Here is a 22519-nt window from a genome sequence, read left to right as displayed (position 1 = left end):
AGGGGGATATTTCAGGGTGACTCTTTGTCACCGTTGCTATTCTGCATTGCCATTAATCCATTAAGCTGTTTACTTAACAGCTTAGGCCATGGCTACAATTTGGCTTCTAGAAAACAACAAAGTATAATGACTTCTCATCTTCGCTTTGTCAATGATTTAAAACTGTATAGCTTATCAGGATAGGAACTGAAAGCACAGCTGCAGGTTGTCAAAACGTTTTCAGATGACATTGGAATGTCATTTGGTCTTGATAAATGTGTAAAAGCAACCTTTAACAAAGGAAAATTGCAGCACCAGAAAACATCAGTTTGAGACAAGAATGTGATATAAAAGAACTTGAGCAAGAGGGAGTGTATAAATACTTGGGAATTGATGAAGGCTCAGCAATAAAACATGAAGAAATGCAAATAAAGCTTAGTAAGGAGTACTTTAGAAGACTTAAATTAATCCTGAAAACAGCATTGACATCTAGTAACAAGATCCAAGCCATAAATCAGTTTGCTCTTCCTGTCCTAACTTATAGTTTTGGAGTGATTGACTCGCCCCAAAATGTGTTAGATAGTTTGGATATTAAAACAAGAAGGATGCTTCATGCTCACCAAATGATTTATAAAAATCAGATTATACCAAGATTATATATTCCCCGCTCCGAAGGAGGGATGGGCCTCCTTGAAATTGATTACATGTATAGATCTGTAATCGTGGGACTCCACACATATCTGCTGACCTCACAGGATACAAATGTAGTGAAAGTTATGAAACATGATGAGAATAAATCTAAGATGACATCTCTGCTTAATTTAGCAGAAGCATATCAATGTCAAGCAGGAATGGAAATCAAACCCGAAGTAGATAAAAAACAGGCAGCAACTGAATGTGCTAAAAAACAAAAGAAAGAATATGAGGTGAAGGACAAGATGAGAAGGCAAGAAATGTGGAAAAAACATAAATATATTTGCAAGTATAGAAAACTTCTAGAAGAGCCTCATGTAGCTGAAGAATGAATGCAGGAATGGTTAAGGAGAGGTGAATTCAGATCACGAAATGAAAGGATAATATGGGCAGCCCAAGATAGTGGGCTACCTACATGCTGGTTTACAAAGTCTATTGAACATGTGGAAGAAACAGACATATGTAGGTTTTGTAAAACTGAATTGGAAACAGCCACACACCTTGTTGCTGGTTGTGACGCACTAATGGCAGAGGGACTGTATACTGAAAGACATAATAATGTGGCAAGACTGTTACACTGGTGATTGTTCAAACCTTATGGTATTGAAGTGGCTGAAAAGCAATGGAAACATGAGCCACAAAGAATCATAGAAAATGATGAAGTTTATATCACATGGAATCACCCAATACCAAAAGTTCAAAAGATAGATGCTAGAAAACTGGCGAGAGTGGTCCAAGAAAAGAAGACAAAAGTAGAATTGATCATTGAAATTGCCACACCTAGTGACTACAGTATCTTGAGTACAGAGAGACACAGAGTCATAAAATACCTGAATCTGCAGGCATAAATGAGATCCATGTGGAAGAAAGATACCCAAACAGTTCCAATAGTAGTAGGAACGACTGGTCTTATACAAAAGAATTTACATTCGTATTTAGATATGTTACCAGTTCATGTAAAACCATACAAATTGCAGAAGGAGTCATTACTGGGCACATTGTGGGTGCTGCAAAGAGCACTTTTGGCTAACATCAAAGAGTGAAACAATACTAATTTCATGAACTTTAATCGTACTTTGACTTAGGAATGGGGTCCATTCCCATTATGGTATTTGAAATCCAAAATATTTGGAGAAATTAAAAACATCAGAAGTTATAATAATCAAGATGAACATAGTTAACAACCAAATTTGTAACTCAAAAAACTTTGGCAAACACACTTTTACCAAATCCCTAAGAGAATATAACTGGAAAATACTAAAATCTATGCCCTTAGACTCTGTAGTCTAGCACTTGAATGGGTTATTCCTAAAAAAATCTCAATAACCTTGACCCAGTATGTACTAAAAGGGTCAAATCCAATCCTGCACCATGGCTAACAAAATAAACTAATAACTCAATGCTACAGTGTGACAAAGCCTGGAAAGAGTGCTCAGAAAATAGAACACAAAATGCATTTCAACTTTACAGGCAGCTAAGGAATAGGACAAAATACCAAATAAAACATACCAACAACCAATAACAACCAATAACAAAACCAACCTCAAGTACTTTTCTGAAATCAGGCTGTCTGTATTTCATTTGCAAAGTTTTTACACTTCTTCCTTGTTTTTTTACTTTTTCAAGCAAGTAAATAAAAAGCATTCTTTATTTAAAAAAAATCTTTTTTATATTTTTATTTTGTTCCTTTTTAGTTTTTAAGTAAAATATGTGTTCATCAGTGATTATGTCACATTCCTCAATAAATATAGTAAGAAGGCAATTAGCTAGATAGTGGAAGCTCAGCTTTTTTTCTGATGTGTCTCGAGGAATGTGACAGAACCACAGATGAATGTTCTTTTATTTTAGAAAGTGTATATTAATTCACACTCACTTATTCTCTCATTTTCTCAAGTGAATAATATTTTAAAAGTGACCCTGATTAGATGTGGTGTTGTATTGTTGTGTTTTTGATACTCAGTGTATGTGTGTGTGTGTGTGTGTGCACACGCGCGCATGTGTGTGCATGTGCGTGTGTGCGTGCATGTGTGTGTGTGTGTGTGTGTGTGTGTGTGTGTGTGTGTGTGTGTGTGTGTGTGTGTTTGAGTGTGTGCACGAACGGGTTGGATGGTGAGGAAGACAAGATGTTTTTTGCAGTGGTGTGAATGCATATCTATCAGGGTGTTGTACAGCATGACTTAAATTAAGTGGAAGGTCTTGCTTGTAATGTTTATGTATTATGTACAATGGCAGTTTTTATTTTACTCCGCACTCTTATATCTAAATGTGCTGTTAATTAATCATAATGGTTGGATGATCTGTGTCAGGAAGCCTTCCTTCTGCCTACTGAACATAGAGTTATGGTATTTATCCTCTATTTATTCACTCATACCAGCTTTTCCTATTCAGGGTCACAAGACAGTATGAACTCACCCCCATACTCTTATTGGGCATAACAAAAGTAATGCTAGAAGAGATGAAAGGCTAAAGCATGAAACACACACACACACACACACACACACACACACACACACACACACACACACACACACACACACACACACACACACACACACATGAAGTATAGAGGACTGTTAAGTCATCCAAAAACATACCTTTGGAATCAGTCTATTACAAACAGTCATAGCGGTTACAAAACATATAATAGCAGGGTCTGCATTACTATACATTTCTGGAAGTATATGAAGTATGAAGCTCAAATGTCTACCATTATTTAGAGACTGCAATCCTTGGTGGTTTGTTAGCAGACCACTAATTTTATGAGGTACAGACTAAAAATTAGAGGGAAAATATGGACACTGTGAAATTCTGGACAGCTGAGATGTATGTGCTTATGGGTTTTGGAATACTGCATTTATACATCTGAAATAACATATGTCAGTATTTGTATTAAAGAATAGCATTGTCATATTTTAATTTATAAAGTTACAGACTTTAAGTGACTCTTATATTTATTAATTTATTATTTTTCTGGGCAGCTACACTTGGAAAATAACAGAACTTACATGCTGCATATGTGTGTGTATGTGTGTGTGTGTGTGTGTGTGTGTGTGTGTGTGTGTGTGTGTGTGTGTGTGTGTGTGTGTGTGTGTGTGTGTGTCTGTGTGTGTATGTGTGTGTGTTGTCAGACTAATGACAGAAGGACAATATTTTACTTAAAGACTAAAATATTGTCCCTCTGTCACCATTGGACTGTTTTTTATTGCAATTGCCTTTGTGGCTCTGTCCATCTGTAGTTCGACACAGAACCACATAGAGACAAAGCAACAAAGGCAATTTCAATAAAAAGCATTCTAAAACATAGCTGCTGATGCAATTGCTTTTCCAGTGTCTATATTGATAAACAGATTATATCCAAGAAATACATACCTTCCATCTGAAAAAATATATTACTATATCCTTACACAAAGGTGGCACATCTACAGAGTTTAATAACTACAGGCCCATTGCAATCTTCTCCCCCCCGATAAAAAGCACTTAAAAATTGTATTCATGCTCAACTTCTATATCACCTAAATTCTTTCTTTCTTTCCCATGTCCCATTCCTTACCCGCACAGCATCAGTGGTTCTTGTGAATACTACTTAACATACACAACTAAATATTAAAAGAAAAAGTAACTTGTCTGAGGCTATAACCCAGCTGAGCATTTGCTGGTCCCTGAATGCTACCTGCAATCACCCTGCCCAGCAACTTGCAACACAGTGTCCTGTAATCTCCTCACAGAGAAATCAGCAATCCACTGCAATGGACAGCCTCAGGCAATAACCCGGTTGTGCATTCTCCGGTCCCTGAATACAACCTGCAATCACTCTGCCCAGCAGCCCACAACAGAGTACTCTGCAATCTCTCCACGGAGAATTCAAAAATACACTGGAATGGACAACCTCAGGCAATAACCTGGTTGTGCATTTGCTAGTCCCTGAATACAACCTGCAATCACCCTGCCCTGCAGCCCTCAACACAGTGCCCCACAATCTCCCCATGGAGAAATCAGAAATCCACTGTAACAGAGAGCCTCAGGCAATAACCCAGTTGTGTATTTGCTGGTCACTGAATGCAACCTGCAATCAGACTGCCCAGCAGCCCGCAACACAGTGTCCCAAAATCTCCCCACGGAGAAATCAGAAATCCAATGCAATGGACAACCTCAGGTCTTACTGAATTATCTTTTTAGAAATAAATTCAATAATACATTTTTATCTCTGTGCATCAGCCATAACTACTCTGCTTTACTGTAGGGATCACACTGCTGTTTAAAACCCACCAGAACCTGCTTTACACCCCCCATTATCTTACATTATCTCTCGTGTGATTTTTGCACACTACTCAGTCAGAACTCTATTCTCAGATTAACACACTTCATCACCATATCACATTCTCTTGTATTTTTCTTTCTTACTCTGTCCTTTAGTACTTACTAGTTATACTCTATAGGTTCCCCTGTCAGTTTTCTTTCTCAACATCCAATAGTAACATATCCACTGAATGTTTTTTTTTTTTACTCCCCAGACAGTGTAGGCTCTCTTCCCATAATATTCATTCCACTCCTTTTTTTCTCATGAAAACTCAGGATTCTATTACCCATACCATCTTTATGGGCTTTTCCTTGTTAATCTCCCATAATCCCTGGCACCATTTAAAAACTCTCTCCAGGATTTGGTGCCTTTCTTTCTATCTTTCCCATGTCACGTTCCTTACCCACACAGCATCAGCAGTTCTGGTGGATACTACTTAGCATATACGACTAAATATTATAAGAAAAAGCAACTTGGCAGAGGTATGCATTGTACTATTTTCTCTCATTAAATCTACTAACAGAGAGTTACTAGGGACAAACTGTACTGCACTTTTGAATGCCAAGGGCTCAAACTGTGCATAGTGACAGCATTACTTTAAGATAAAACTTTATGCAAGGGAAGGGTTTCTGTACCCATCAGCATTTGATGGTCATCTGAGGACATTTGTTGTGGAGCTTACGCTTTGTTTCCATTATATCTGATATATGCTATCTTGCTAAGTTTACCAAGTTGAATGCACCACTGAGATATTAATGATTATCAGCTGCTGTACTGATCCTTTTGTGATTGTACTGTTCATATAATTGGATGTAGGCCGTAACAGTGTCCTGACTTGCTACAACCTTTAGGAATTAGTGGCTCTAATACTTGTGTACATAATGTTATGAATAATCTGTTGACTGCATTATATTGCATTTGTGGTTTTATCTGTTACCTAAACCTTTTGCTGCTACCACTCTATCTACCCTCTCTTCTTCTCTTCTCATCTACTCTGTCTAAAGTCATACAATGCCAAAAACCTATCTAACCCTGCATCTCTTCTTTCAGGCATTAACCCAGTTGTGCAGTCACTGGTCCCTGAATACAACCTGCAATCACCCTGCCCAGTGGCCAACGACACAGTGCCCCGAAATCTCCTCATGGAGAAATCAGAAATCCACTGCAATGGACAGCCTCAGGTCTTACTGGATTACCTTTTTAGAAATAAACTCAATAATACATTTTTATCTCTGTGCATCAGCCATAATTACTCTGCCTTACTGTAGGGATCATAGTGCTGTTTAAAACCCATTGGAACATGCTTTACACTCCCCCTTTCATTATATTACATTATCTCTCATATGATTTTTGTGCCCTACTCAGTTAGACCTCTAGTTTCAAATTAACATACTTCATCACCATATCACATTCTCTTATATTTTTCTTTCTTACTCTGTCCTTTACTACTTACTAGTTATACTCTACAGCTTCTCCTGTCAGTTTCCTTATTAACATCCAATAGTAACCCTTATATCCACTGATTGTTTTTTTCCTTGTACTCTATAGCTAGTGTAGCCTCACTCCATTCGCCCCAGCTACTCTGGGGCTCACCTCGATCCTCTACCCTACCCTACCCCTATTCCCACCCATCCCCACTTTCATTTACCTTATAGCTATCTACCTGAAGCCCTTCCTCTACAGCCATCCAATCAGACTGCAAAGACCTATGCTACATCCACAATAACCAGCTTAGCTACTATCCCAATTAGGTTAGAGTATTACTTACACACCCTCAACTACCTTCACAGCTACTAGGCTCAACCTTAGCCTAATATCCCCCCTTCAAACAGAATCTATTTACTTTCTCTATGTACCCCCTCTTGCAACTAAACTTTCTCATGTCCAAAATGTACCCCTTACCTGCCTTATTTATCATAACTTTCTTTATAGCAACCCACTTCACTTTATACCAAACTAACCTCAATCCTAATCTACACAGAAAATCTCCCACCCTGCTCTATTTCATAATAGCCACCCAAATTTCATATCTCTTCCACAAACTACAATCACTCTAACTTAGAGTTGACCTAATTTAAGATACCACTATACCTTACAAAAGGAAGCATCACCATACGTTATAGTCTACTTATTAACAAATGCCTCCAAACTATTGGGAACATTGCTTCTCAATTAATACTCAGTGGTGACAACCATCCAAATCCCAAACCCTCATTTAACCCCAACAGGAACATAGATCAGCCCAAACAAAACGTAACATAAATTCCTTTAAAAAAACTGCTGGCCTTTTAATTCTTATCATCAACATAAGACGTATGGTTAACAAAGTTGACGAACTGCATGCAGCTATATCCTTTTATGCCCCAGACATTGTGCTCCTTACTGAAAAATGGCTTAAACCTTATAACAAAGGTAATGAATTACTGCCCCCAGGCTTTAACCTACTTAGAAAAGACTGTAAACCAAAAGAGGAGGCAGTGTTAACCTGCTTTTCAAAAATAACCTTACAGTCAACTCTATTAACATAAACATCCCTACTTTCAATAACACTGAAACTTGTTTCACAAAGGTAAAAATTAACCCACAAAAACAACTGTATATACTTGGTTCATATATCCCACTTAGGGAAAATATTAATACACTAGAATTCATACTGCATTCGGCATCAGAATCCCTTCCCCATGAAACACTCATTTTAGGTGATTTTAATATAGACTGCATTACAATAAACTCACCCCTCCCCACTTCTCACATAAACCTACGTGGCTTCACCCAACTTATCCAAATTCCAACCAGAATAGATAGAGCTACCAAAAACAATCCATTTTAAACTGGATCCTCACTAATTGCCCATCCATTACACTATAACTCTGGTACATTACCTGACACCTTAAGTGACCACCTTGCTACTTTACTGTTAAGACAACAAATTAAACCCATGAAAAATGGCTCCCTCATACATATAAACATATATGCTACAAAAAGACCTTTAGAGCAGATGACCTAATTACAGCACTAAACCACTGTAACTGGTCAGCCCTCTCAAGCCTCCCCTTGACAATGCAGTAGACTACTTTAGCTCTACCTTTCTGAACATACTTGACCAACTCGCCTCCAAGAATAATTCATACGAAGTCCAACTCTGCCCCCTGGCTTACCAAAAGTACTCGGCTTCTACTAAAACTAAGGGACAAAGCACGGGACACTTGGCATAACAACAAAACTTCCACTAATAGACAACTATTTCTTGAATTAAGAAATAAGGCTAAAAAACAGATAAGAATGGATTAGAAAACCCATTTCTCCAATTTACAAACTAAGCATAATGCTAACCCACAAAAATTCTAGGCAGCCATAAATACAATTCTCCAACCAAGTAAAACTGTTACTCCACCCCCAAACATAGACACATTCACAAACAACATTGAAACACAATTCAATGAATATTTCACTAACTCCATTTTAATGCTGGCAACAAATATTTCTCCCATAACCCCCCCCCCCCAAACCCACCTAATTCCCCAACCAACCAACTAACTGTTTCTCCCTCCAACCAGTCCAGACTAGTACAATCTTCAGATACCTGACCAAACTAAAACCCACTACCCTAGCAGCTGCTAAACTTCCATCAGAATACCTCCGGATCACAGCCAAGAGTATCTCATACCCTGTCTCTCTAATTATAAACAGGTCAATCTCCGAGCAACAACTCCCACTCCTCTGGAAAATCTCACATACAATACCTCTACACAAAGGTGATGACTCAACCAAATTACCTATCTACCATCCAATAGCTGTACTATCCCCACTGTCAAAGATCCTAGAGAAATGTATACATTCCCAAATACTTAAATACCTTCTATCTAACAATCTCCTAGCCAGAACTCAACATGGTTTTCACCCTGACCACAGCACCATCACTGCCTTATCAGGTTCACCAACCATGTAAATCAACAGTGGAATGCCAGCAGTATCACATCAACTGTCTTTTTGGACCTCTCCAAAGCATTTGATACTTTCTCCCATAGCAAACTATCGACTGCTCTCACATAATTTAATCTAAATATTTCTGCACTCCTATGGTTTAAAGACTATCTTTCTAACCACAAGCAAACTGTCAGGTGCCTGGACTCTCTATCCCCCATTCTCCCTGTCACTTTAGGTGTCCCTCAAGAATCCATACTAAGACCCCTGCTTTTCACAATATTCACCAACAACCTTCATAAAGCCACCATCACACAAGCTTAGTCTAATATGCCGACAACTCTACAGTAATCTGTTCAGCCCCCTCTCTTCAATTCCTACAGAAAATAACCCAAGAATCCTTCACAACCATTGAAACCTGGTTATCAGACTCTCAATTAATACACAACCCCAAAAAAAAAAAACAGTTTCTGCTCTTTCACCCCTCCAAAGCTACAGATCCTATCCACCTTTTACAATTACTGCCTCCAACAATACCTATATCATACCAGTTGCTCATACCAAGCTACTAGGAGTCATCATCGACCAAAGCATGAAATCTGACAAGCACGTAGGTCAAACCATAACAAAAGTGCATAAAAAACTAGGCACACTCTATAGATGTAAAAACTACCTGACCTCTGATACTAAAACCATCATAGCAAAAACCCACCTACTCTCTATGTTACTCTATGCTTCTCCTGTTCTAGTTAACCTAAACAAAGATAATCTAAACACGCTATCCTCTTGTTACAACAAGATAGCTGAATTCACTACTGACTCTTCATACAGATCTCACCATTACATAGCCCCCTCAGAAACTATCCTGACTTGAATTGCCAAATTTACTGACCCTAAACCAAGTCACTCTAACTCACCAAATTCTCTTCCATGCCAGCAAAATCCTATATATGTATGGCTTATTTAGCCATTACACCAACACCCATCAGCTAAGGGCTAGCTGAAGTATCCAAAAGCAGATACATCACAGGTGACTCCCTTTACTATTGTACTATTGCAAAAATGTGTAACTCCCTCTCACTTGAAATCAGGATGCAGGCAAATAAAATCAGCTTTAAAAAACAGCTAAAGTCCTACCTCATCAAGTCTTGGATATGTACATACTCTGACCCAGGTTAACTCCTTCAAACCCACTCCATCTCCAAAACACCCCACTATTTAGAAACATAACTATGACTTGCTATTGCAACCTCCTGTAATTTCAGATGCATATAATTCCGTGTAATGCAATTTATACCAGTGTTTTTGGTATATGCATTAAGTTATTTACTGGATGAATGTTGTTATGCTTAGCTATGTTTGTATATTTCTATTTCTCTTGCACTGTTTATACCTATGTTTGATTTCTCTGACAATTTTGTGTTTTCTTTTCCAAAATTTTGTACACGTTTCATTTAAAATTTTTTTAATTGTGTTGGTTTACTTTTGCATTATCTAATTGTATGGAGCTTTTCTCCCTGAGCCTCTGCTGAAATTGGGCACAACCACAGCCCTCTTTCACTTCACCAACACTATAAACCAGCAAAGGAACAATGGCAACCTAGTCCTAACCATGTTCCTAGATTTATCAAATGCATCTGACACTGTACCACACCAATGTTTACTCACTTAACTCTCTTCTATAGGTCTCTCTTAATCCTCCCTTAAATGGTTCCCTATGTTTTTTAATGCAGGGCATTGTTCAGGAAAATATATCAGTTTCTATGCCATAACTAGCTGAGAGTATGTTATGTAGTTAAGTCCTAGCCACTTTAGTTATGACATAGAAACTGATATATTTTCCTGAACAATGCCCTGCATTAAAAAACATATCATTGCCCTACACCCCTCACAAGGTACCTGTGTTCTGGTGATAAATTTCTACTAAGCGCTTTTAAAGCAAATAGTTTACTGGGGGACTCATTATACTCTTGTTACATCTCCAAACTCTGTAACACCATCCCTACACAAGTAAAATGGTTAATAAACCTCCAAGCTATGAAATCCAGCTCAAGCAATACTTTACCCAGATCTGGTCATGCTGATCTTCATCATCAGGTGGAGACCTCTAGTGAAAGCACAAACTTCTTATTGATTTTCACATACTTTTTACCCTCCTCTAATTGAATCATTATACCCGTAACAACTTTTCCTCCTGCATTTGAATTAATACATTCTTTTTCCCACACACATCTTAAACAGCACTTCTCATTCTTCTCTGTTTCTAAGTGTCCCCATCCACCACTCTAGCCCTCTCATGCATCCCTTGTATAGCTAAGTCATAAACCTTCTATATACAACACTTTGGAACAGGCAGCCTAAATAGAACTAATCCTATACCATGCCCTCTCAGTCATATGCTATTACCACTATTTTCCTATATACAACTAATATCTCCACTCCACTTCTACATCATTTTGTAACTTACTTCATTATACCTCTTGAATTTTTCACAAACCTACGCAATGTTAAAATCGCCTTCCTACATAATTTTATAACTTACTTTATCATGTATCTTAAAATCCTTACAAACCATTATTTACTAAAATATAAAAACACTAAATGCCTTTACAAAAATGTTTTCACTTGTACAGTATCAATCCATTTACTTCCTACAAGATTTTAAAGCTGGAACAACTGTATAGACTTGTTGATATAAATACTTTACTGTATATACCTGTCTTGTAATTATGTTATGATAAATGTAACTGTTGTTTTTCTGAGATCTCTCTATAATTCAGTGGTTAATATAAATGTACTGTGATGGAGCTTTTCTCCCTGAGCTTACCCTGAAAATAGGTTCGGCCCAGAAGAACTTTCCTGTTCAACAAAGTCAAACAAATAAATAAATAAGAACATATGAACCTAAGGGACAAAGACTATACCCCGGATTCATGAAGCTTGGCGCAAGGCTGGCGTAAGGCTTGCGCCGGCCGTGCAGCATATAACTGGCATAGCAGCGCCACATGCATAGTAATGAGTGTGCGCCGCAACCACAACCACGTGCATAGGGCACGTGCGCGAGTCCAGGGAGCCCAAGTAGGATGCACCCGTAGGCGTGGCCAAGCCGGCAGGCGATGAGCAACCTAAAGTGCTGACTGTCACAGGCCGCCTGCAATAGTAACCGCACCAACCAGTGTCCGTGGAAAATGAAACGTATGCAGAGTACGCAACATAGTACCCGTCCACACAAAATGGAGAACCAAACATAAATCCACGAAGTACAAAATGTTCCCGTCCACGGAACAAAGGATACTCGGAATACCGTGTCCGACACACAATGCACTGTCAGCAGGCATACCCATTGGAGGTGTACTGCATCATGTCAGTGCGCCGCAACTACACACGGCTAACCCCATGGGCATGGTCACCAGCAGTCCCACAGTGGTAGTGAGAGTACACAGCTGGGCAGTCGTGGCCATATAACAACCAGAAAGAAACTAGATATCCCAAACACAGACAAACATGTGTATAGTAAAATGTGCTAGACACAGCAACGTACCCGTCACATACACATAGGATGGTGTATGCCGAATCGGAATATCCAGAAGCAGAACCCATGCATGCAAATGTAATACACAACGACCCCGTCATAGCACGTAACCCGCAGCCATGTCCGACTGTCCACCCAATCCAGCTAACAGCCTTGCGCAGCTGCACACCTACACACAGCGGGTATACCCCAGATGTAGTAGGAAGTATTGTCCTAGGCAGCAACACGCATGCAAATATGTACCCCACATGTCAACATCCCATCCCAGGTACTGATATCCAAATGGCTGCATGTGAATGTGTCGGCAGAATGTGTACATCCCGCGTGTGGTTACGGACCTGTCGAAACCCCACAGGTGTTCACACACCACGGTGTCCATAACTGGACACATCTGGACAAAGCAGTATGTGCAGCCACTGTACCAATGATTAGCTATGCAGACATGTCAAACACAATACACAGGGCGGACCAGCCGTCCACCAAGCAGGTCACGCCAGCAGGGTTGCCACATGCACAGAATGTCAAGGTGGGACATCACTTGTAGATATGTGTTGTTCCGTATGGCAAAACACCCACGGCCAATGCAAAGGATAGAATAACACGTATATGCCCGGATGAATGGTTATGTCATAGCATGGGAATAGCCTAAACTATCCAACATAATAGTCATGCATACCAGATACAAAATGTCTGTAACACGCAAGTAGTAATGCAGGAAGACATACACGACTGTGTCAATATCACAGGACATATGGCACGTGTCAAGTGTCAACGCAGGGCACATATGTCCATAATGGGGCCCCCTGCAAAGAGGAACACGTGTCAACCCCACCCCCCACTGATGTATCGCAGTATAAATACAACCCAAACACACACCAACACCACCATCCAACCCATGATAGCAACGAAGGTCGGACAAAGACCAACACGATGCATGCACAAATAGGGACACATGTAACCGGTGCTCCGACAACCTTCCACAGGCCACCGAATAGTATGTACATACGCATGTAATGCTGCGAAGGATGTGTGGTAGTCCCCAGTATCACAGAGGTAGGTACACAGATACACTGTAACCAACCATCACATATGTGCACTGTACACAGCATACCTGCAGGTAATACATAGTTCAGTCATGTGCCACATAAATATCCATGTATGAATGAGGACAGGGGATAGACAAGTGTGAACGGGAAAAATGCAGAACATGGCATATGTATGATAACTGGCACCACCCACAGCATTGTATGGCAATAGCAGAAGCTATTGTTGGTTGCCCAAACACTCGTGTCTGTACATACGGAATGAATATCATAGCAATAACCCACGCCTGGATGTGGGTAATGCTGGATATACCCACGGTAGATGTGGTGCGGTCCCGAGGGCGATGCCCGAGGGACCAAACAAAGGCCACCGTGGGTAAATACAGCAGTACCCACACCCAGACGTGGGTTATTGCTATTATGCCATATCAGCTAGGAAAATAAACTATTAATCCCCAGACATAATGGCACAGCATAATGCCTGTCTGCAGCCCATCCGCAGATGTCTGGCATCCGCGGCGTTGCTGACGTACTGCACGAGATGTCCATTGCTAATGTCAAAACTGTCTCGCTATGTAAAACACAGTCAACATAGCAAATCAATACAAAACAGCAACGGAGAGCTCAGTGTCCCCGTTGCTGTGTTGTACAACCTGTCTCGCTATGTTAAATGTGTGTAGCAGAGAGAGACTGGCACAAAGTAAGCAACGGACATCATCGTGGCTCAGTTAAAGCTGTCACGCTATGTTAAACCCATGTAACATAGCAAGACAGGTTATAAATACCGAGGTATACTAATGGAAATAGGTCCGGGCGACCGGACCGTGTGCCATTACTATAACCCGATCTACAATGGGCACGCTGGCCAATCAGCGTGCATGGTTAGGAATAATGGGGGTGGTTATGGTATAATAGACATGGACAAACCGTGCCCATGTGCCTCGTCTGACATTCGTACATGGTCAGGGCAGTTTCGTACACTAGGCGGACAAGATCAAACCCAGAGCACCACAGGAACACCCTGACAATCAAAGACCTGTATGCATTGGGGCTATAAGCCCCTGTGATCTGAATATCCCTGCGGTCAAGCCATATGCAACCTGGGTCAAAAGCAGTAGGGAATAGGGAATGTGTAACATGTAGTACCGCACTTTTCCCAACAGGAGAATGGATGCCTGTGACGTAAGTGAGTGCGGGGGGGATATGTTAATGTAGCTATGTACCATGGGTATGCATATAAATGAGACAGAACAGCAAACGTGTAGTGCTCACAGCAACCGGCCAACATGAATGCAGTCCCGTTTGAATTACGACTATAGAACATATAAATGTGAATGTGTAAGTAATGCGTCTGTGCCGCAAAGACAGTTACATGTGTAAAGGTGAAAGTGTGTTCCGCACACGTCCGTTAACCAGATCAGAGATATGTTACTGGAACAGTCACAACTAATACAGGCCACGTAATCACACAGACTCAGTAAACATATGTAACCCAGAATACGGATATGCATGTGCGCCTGCGCGTAACCCACAATTAGGAAATGCAAGTGCGCCTGTGCGTGTGTGATCCGCTCACAGCAGGGTAAGTTAATGCTGTGTCCCCCACATTAGTTATACATGTCTCAAAACTGTCAGCCTCTGAAAGTATGGAACCGGACAATGCCATGCAAAGTACTGGTACAAATAGTGAGAAACACATGATATGTGATAAGACAAACAGAATGTGGATAGAATAACGGGTGTGTTAGTAGCAGGGATTGATGAAGGGTATGCATCTGTAACCCGACCTACTTGTCAGAAGGTGCCACCGTACGTTTATGTACGTTTTATGTTGGTTTACATTTGTTGACTGGGCTAGGCTAGCTGTATACATGTCCAGTGTCAGTAGAGGCCCGGGGAGAAATGCTCCACACACAATAATAGCACAACATACCAAAGCAGTCATATATGTAAACAAAATTGAACAACAATAGAAAGTGTCCAAAAAGGACTGGTTACATAAAGATTCCAGAAGACTAAGAAAAATGTAGGCAGTGGAAGCACGTCATAATTATAGAATCAGGTCTCTATAGAATCAAGTAAGTCTCACATGAAATGCCAGCAAATTGCCAGATAGACACAGGTCAATGTAACACACACCTAAGGTAAAGGGCCAACCATCCGTACACTCTGCCAGAACCTGTACAGTGGAAAGGTATGGTATGGTTATATATGTGTGTACACAGGTAATCCACAGACAGTAACAAAGCAAGGTATGGAACGAGGGGTTCACATGTATATATGTACACACAACAGACCTACGTCCTGTATATATGACACATGGATATAAATATGCCAAGTAATAGATAATATGGGTAGTCAAACAGATGTCCGCGAACGGGGAACATACAGCAGCAGTCAAAACCACTGGCCAGAAGGTGACAGTCCAGCAAGTTCTACACTTTACACATGCACACTGGTGTCCATTGTAGGACTCCAAAAATTGCTCCATTCGCAACCCCTGCTGCGATTGATGCAAAAGAAGTAACAGCCGCAACTACGGAACAGCTATACATGCACTAAAAGCTTGTGCAAGGTTGATGACACGTGTCCATGAAATGCAGGACATATGGACAGATATCCCCAGAGTGGCGAGTCCATAGAAGTGCGTCCACATCCCAGTACCGCACACATTAACCATGTGTAATGTGTACCGTCGAGGGTTGCAGGCATGGGAACCTGGGTATGCAGAAATGGGCCTAAGTGCTGTTTGGCAGAGAATCCGTAGGCCTGCCCCGTGGGAGGGATGTGGGTATAGCACATGCCTTAATCCCCACTAATGGTGCAAAGCATCCACCGGATAATGCGGAAAGCAGGTGTGAAATATGTACAGCCCTATATCAGTGTCCTTTAGGTGATCCCCATGGATGGACATGCGTACGACCAAGATGGCACCCATAACTGGAAATCTGTCGGAGTAACACAGCTGCAGTAAGGCATAGCACAGGAAATACAGATAGGGACTACATTAGAAATACTCCATACAAAGTCAGACCATTGTGCGAATACTGGCGTACATAGATCTCAACCTTCCATCACCAAAATGAGGAACACTCGCCTCCATAATGTGGAACAAATGGGTAAAATGTGGAACACATACTAATGACTTACTAACAACTTCAACTAGGAAGGTCATAGGATGGTTAAAATACGCTGTTTGCACGTATAACGAAGATCCTTTAATGAATTAATATGATTAATGTCAATTTACCATGGATTTCACCTAAAACATTCCTAACACTGAATGTGTAACAGACCCTTTCAATGTGGAACTTTGTGGAATTACGAGGAGCAGGACCCGTTTAAGACCCCAATCATCCAAGACCCCAATCATCCAAGGCAAATTTTGAGAGAAAAGTCGCTAAGGACTCAAAGGACAATCATAAGGCCTTCTTTAGCTATGTTAGAAACCTGGGAGGAAACTCCCAGATATGCTCAGAATTAGTTCAAAATGATGTAAAGATTACTGAACCTACAAACATTGCCAACATACTGGCTGACAGGTTCAGTGCAAACTTCTCCCCCCCTCGCCCCCAAAAGGTGAGATATCTATACTAGAGAATTATAGCCTCCCCAAACATCTCTAACGCTCAGGTGAGAACTGCTCTCTCCAAGGCAAAAAACACAGCATCCATGGGACCAGATGGTGTCCCTGGATGTGTGCTCCACGAACTCAATGAAGAATTAAACCCGCAGTTAGGGCAGCTGTTTAATCTTAGCCTCACCTCAGGATACGTGCCTAAGGAGTGGTGTACGGCAACTGGGGTCCCACTTCACAAAGGCGGTGCCTCCACCGACCCGGGAAATTACCGTCCCATCAGCTTGACAAGCTTGATCTGCAAAGCTATGGAGAGGATCATAATGGAACTTATATATAAAGACATAGGAGACTTGCAGACCTTGGATCCAACCCAGTTTGGCTTTGTCAAGGGCAGATCATGCCTTTTAAACCTGGTTGACTTTTTCGAAACAGTCACCAAGGCCATTGATGAGGGAAAGGCAGTCCACACAGCCTACCTCGACCTGGCAAAGGCTTTCGACACAATACCCCACTCAGGTATCATTGAAAAACTCATCAGCTTAAATGTAAACCCATACGTCACAAGATGGGTTGCAAATTGGCAAAGTGACAGAACCCACAGGGTCAGAGTTGCTGGCGCCATGTCAGACTCAAAGCCTGTCACAAGTGGTGTCCCACAGGGCTCAGTCCTGGGCCCTCTCCTGTTCGGCATCTACTTTTCAGAAGTACAAGCAAACACAGGAGGATTATGGCTGACAAAATTTGCAGATGACTGCAAACTGGGCCATAGTTGAGAACACATCTGACACAGATATCCTTCAGAAGGGTCTTATAGAAATGGAAAACTGGTGCCAGAGCCATGGCCTAAAGTTAAACGCCAAAAAATGCATAGTCATACCCTTCGGGAAAAACAAGGTTACCCCTAACTACCATATAGGTGGCAACCCACTAAGCACAGAAGAGGTTATCAGGGATCTGGGTACCCAGGTTGACAGTAACCTTTCATTTGACACTCACGTTGCCAAAGTAGTTAGGAAGACCTTCTACATTGCCCAACTGATCATGAAGGGATTCACATCTAGATCAAGGGAAGTCATCGTCCCCCTGTACTCATCACTCATCAGACCAATGATTGAGTACAATGCCCCATTTGGAATGTATCAGACACGACACCTGCAGCAACTGGAAAGGCCCCAAAAGTTCCTCACCAAAAGGATAAAGGGTCTCAAAAATATGTCCTATGCTGCCCGACTGAAGGAACTTCAGCTCTATTCAGTCGCTTACCGTCTGCTCAGAGGTGACCTGTGCCTGACATACAAGGCCATGTCCAACCCAGAATTGATGAACATGCTTCACCTCAACAAATCTAGATCCCTCAGAACTACAAGGGCGGGAGACTGAACCCTTGACATGGTTATTAATAGGACGTGCTGGAGGGACAGAGTCATCACCCAGAGACTCCCTATGCTGTGGAACAAAATCCCGGTACATGTGAGGCAGAGCACCTCACTGGCTTTGTTCAAGAGAAATCTTGAACAATGGATGGGAGAGCGCAGATATACCCCAGGGGTTATCTCAGTGTCACTGCTTGACAGAGGCACAGCAAAATAATGGGCATAGTATCCTCCAAACTAAAGGGGTGGCGAAAGCCACAACACTCTGGGCTAGGCTTATAATTGCCCTTGGGCAGATAGCCTAGTATGAACCTATGAACCTATGAACCTATGAACCCAAATGAGGTACGTCCCCCATAACGAGGTACACTTGAGAGGTATGCTGGCATAGCCATGAATACGGATGTTATGAGTGTCAGTAATCATGCAATGGAAATAGCGCTCCCTATCACCCACCGCACAGTCCAGAATGCCTAGGCAGCAATCAGCTAGAAAGGCACAGCACTATGCAAAACGTAACAAGGGCAATGGCTGAACGTCAGGGCATGTACAGATAATGACAACAGGTCAGGGTATGAAGGATCTACCTGTCCAGAATACAAGTACTGAACCGGTGATACTAGGCAGACAGGTGGGAAGAAAGACAGCAGGACAAATGTGCAAACATGTATATGTCCTACCCCGGTAATTGTGAATGACAATGTATGCCCCGCGAAGGTCAATGTGGAAGGTAATCAGACACAAAGGTGAAGTGTCCCCCAGGGTGCCATGAAGTGTCAACATAACAATTACCAGGTCCCCATAGTCGTACATGAGCCCCGCCATTGACAGGAAGCGCAAATACGACGCACACATATGGTACAGGAAAGAACAAGTAGTGGGGATAAGCAGATGTAGACCTGTGTGAGGAATACAACTGTCTGCGTGGGTGTGCCGTGCAAATACAAAGCAATGTCATGTGGTCTGTTATGCCACCACACACTGTGGTGTATTGTAGGCGGACAGTAGGTATGTTGTATTAGACACATACCCTGCAACTGCACAGATGTACGCAGACTGTGTAGAAGTCTGCCTCATATGTTCGCTGTGTTCCACATAACAGTAACTGTCTGGCGCCCTCATGATAACTGAAAACAGGAAGCAACGACAAACATGCGAGGAAGACACCAAATCAGACAGAAATGCCATACGCATGCAAAACATATCACTGTGCCCACTACCAATGTTTCTAAGAGCAACATGACATGACTGGCCCCACGTGTCACACTATCACATAAGGCCGTGTCCAGATATACACTCCCTGAGGTGGAGTGTTATGAACAGACACAGATACATGTGTGTGGAAACACTAGTATCCACTGCAAGATGATGGAATGTGCTGCTGTAGGAGGGGTAGCACTGTCCACAGGTATGTGCTGAAATGCACATGAAACAGCTGTCTACATGGATTACCCATAGTGGCGACACCTGCACAGACGATTATAGTGGGACATACACACGACCATGCACACAGCTCAGATAGACATACACACACCATAAACAGGCAATGATACACAAGGTCTATGGCGTAATGAGTACAGTGACAGTACAGCAAGGATAGCTGTCTGCAAAGATATACAGCAGATGTCTCTAGGGCGTGCAACACCTCCCGGAACACGGACGTTGCATGGACAATGTTTGGATATGCATCGTACCACATTTCTATTTGTCAGCCATGCAAATATGCGATACATGGGACAGACAGCTGTCCATGCAAGAGCAGCGCTATGGGCACAACATATGTATGTATATATACATCGAGAGAGATACAGACAGACACATGTGGCAAGGCCGGTAGTGGAACCTACACATCACTACCCTATCACACCACAGCAGGACGCACGTGGAGAACATGCTACGGAGGTCGCTAACTACAGCAGGCACACAGGCAGTCCACTAGCTGCGTCTCAACATCTGCAAACACAGAGATGTCAGCAGGATATATGTGTGCTGCGGAGCGTCTAAAACCATAAACTATGAACCCATGCGGCTGGGAGCATAGACACACACACACACACACACACACACACACACACACACACACACACACACACAGCTGGCAGGCATGGGAATTGACCTTACCCCTACCTACCCAACTGCACGACAATATGACACAGGTACGGAACGCGCTACTCGGAGCACTGAACACAGCACTGTCAGAGGCATACATCTAGGTGGGTGACATCATCCACAAAGGAATAGACGCCGATAGCAAATGTATGTGTTGTGAAGCGTCTAGAAGCATTACTATCTCCAGAGGCAGCTGGAAACACACACACACACACACACACACACAAACGGGGAAGGGCCGCGAGTTGAACCTATGCCTACCTACATGAACACACTACAGCATGATGCATTTACAGAACGCGCTACCGAGATTACTGAGCACAGCACTGTCAGAGGCATACTTCTAGGCGGGTGACATCATCCGTAAAGGAATAGACGCTGATAGCCAAGGTATGTGTCGTGAAGTGTCTAAAAGCATTACCATCCCCAGAGGCAGCTGGAAACACACACACACATGGGGAAGGGCTGGGAGTGGAACCCATGCCTACCTACATGAACACACTACAGCATGATGCATTTACAGAACACGCTACCGAGATTACTGAGCACAGCACTGTCAGAGGCATACTTCTAGGCGGGTGACATCATCCATAAAGGAATAGACGCTGATAGCCAAGGTATGTGTTGTGAAGTGTCTAAAAGCATTACTATCCCCAGAGGCAGCTGGAAACACACACACACACACACACACACACACACACACACGGGGAAGGGCCGGGAGTTGAACCTACGCCTACCTACATGAACACACTACAGCATGATGCATTTACAGAACGCGCTATTGAGCTTACTGAGCACAGCACTGTCAGAGGCATACTTCTAGGCGGGTGACATCATCCGTAAAGGAATAGACGCTGATAGCCAAGGTATGTGTTGTGAAGCGTCTAAAAGCATTGCTATCCCCAGAAGAAGCTGGAAACACACACACACACACGGGGAATGGCCGGGAGATGAACCTACGCCTACCTACATGAACACACTACAGCATGATGCATTTACAGAACGCGCTACCGAGATTACTGAGCACAGCACTGTCAAGAGGCATACTCCTAGGTGGGTGATATCATCTGCAGAGGCAAGGCAGCCGATAGGGAATGAAGACAGAGTGCGCAGTCACACAGCATGTTGCTATCCCAAGGTGGGCGTACAGTAACACGTCAGTGCTGCCCACGGGAATACTAACTAACTACGGAGCACAACATCACGACATGGGTATGGGATGCACCACAGACAGTACACCCTATGAGAGAGCAACTGGCGTGCATGATGTAGGCAGCCATTGTGGCATAGCAACTACATATAACTCGGCTGGACGGCCACCATGGCTATGCAGGATGTCATTGGCCATGGCTGCAAGCCTAGTATCAGACGTCGGTTCCGACTGTACTGTGTCTCCACACATGGCGTACTGGGCATGCCCACACACCTAGCGGTTGCAAAGGGGAAACATACATGCACACGGGGTATACTCACAGAAGGGTGCAGTGTGCACTGTACTGTGTGTCCATCTACATAACTGCTTACTGGGCATGCTCACACACTTAGCATTTGCAGAGTGCAGACATGCATACACATGGGGTTGAATCATGAAAGGGCAGAGTGTGGAACGTCGTGTGTGTCCACCTACACAACAGCAACCCGGGCATGCTGACACACTTGGCGGTTGCAAAGGGGGAACATACATGCACACGGGGTATAATCACAGACGGGCGCGGTGTGCACTGTACTGTGTCCATCCACACAACTGCTTACTGGGCATGCTCACACACTTAGCATTTGCAGAGTGCAGACATGCATACACATGGGGTTGAATCATGAAAGTGCAGAGTGTGGAACGGTGTGTGTGTCCACCTACACAACAGCAAACCGGGCATGCTGACACACCTAGCGGTTGCAAAGGGGGAACATACATGCACACGGGGTATAATCACAGATGGGCGCGGTGTGCACTGTACTGTGTGTCCATCCACACAACTGCTTTCTGGGCAT

Source organism: Protopterus annectens, chromosome 2.part0 (genome assembly GCF_019279795.1).
Source record: "Protopterus annectens isolate FY-2018-M chromosome 2.part0, PAN1.0, whole genome shotgun sequence".
NCBI classification, from domain to species: Eukaryota; Metazoa; Chordata; order Ceratodontiformes; family Protopteridae; genus Protopterus; species Protopterus annectens.
The sequence above is the reverse complement of the archived record's forward strand: the minus strand, read 5'-3'. Positions refer to the sequence as shown.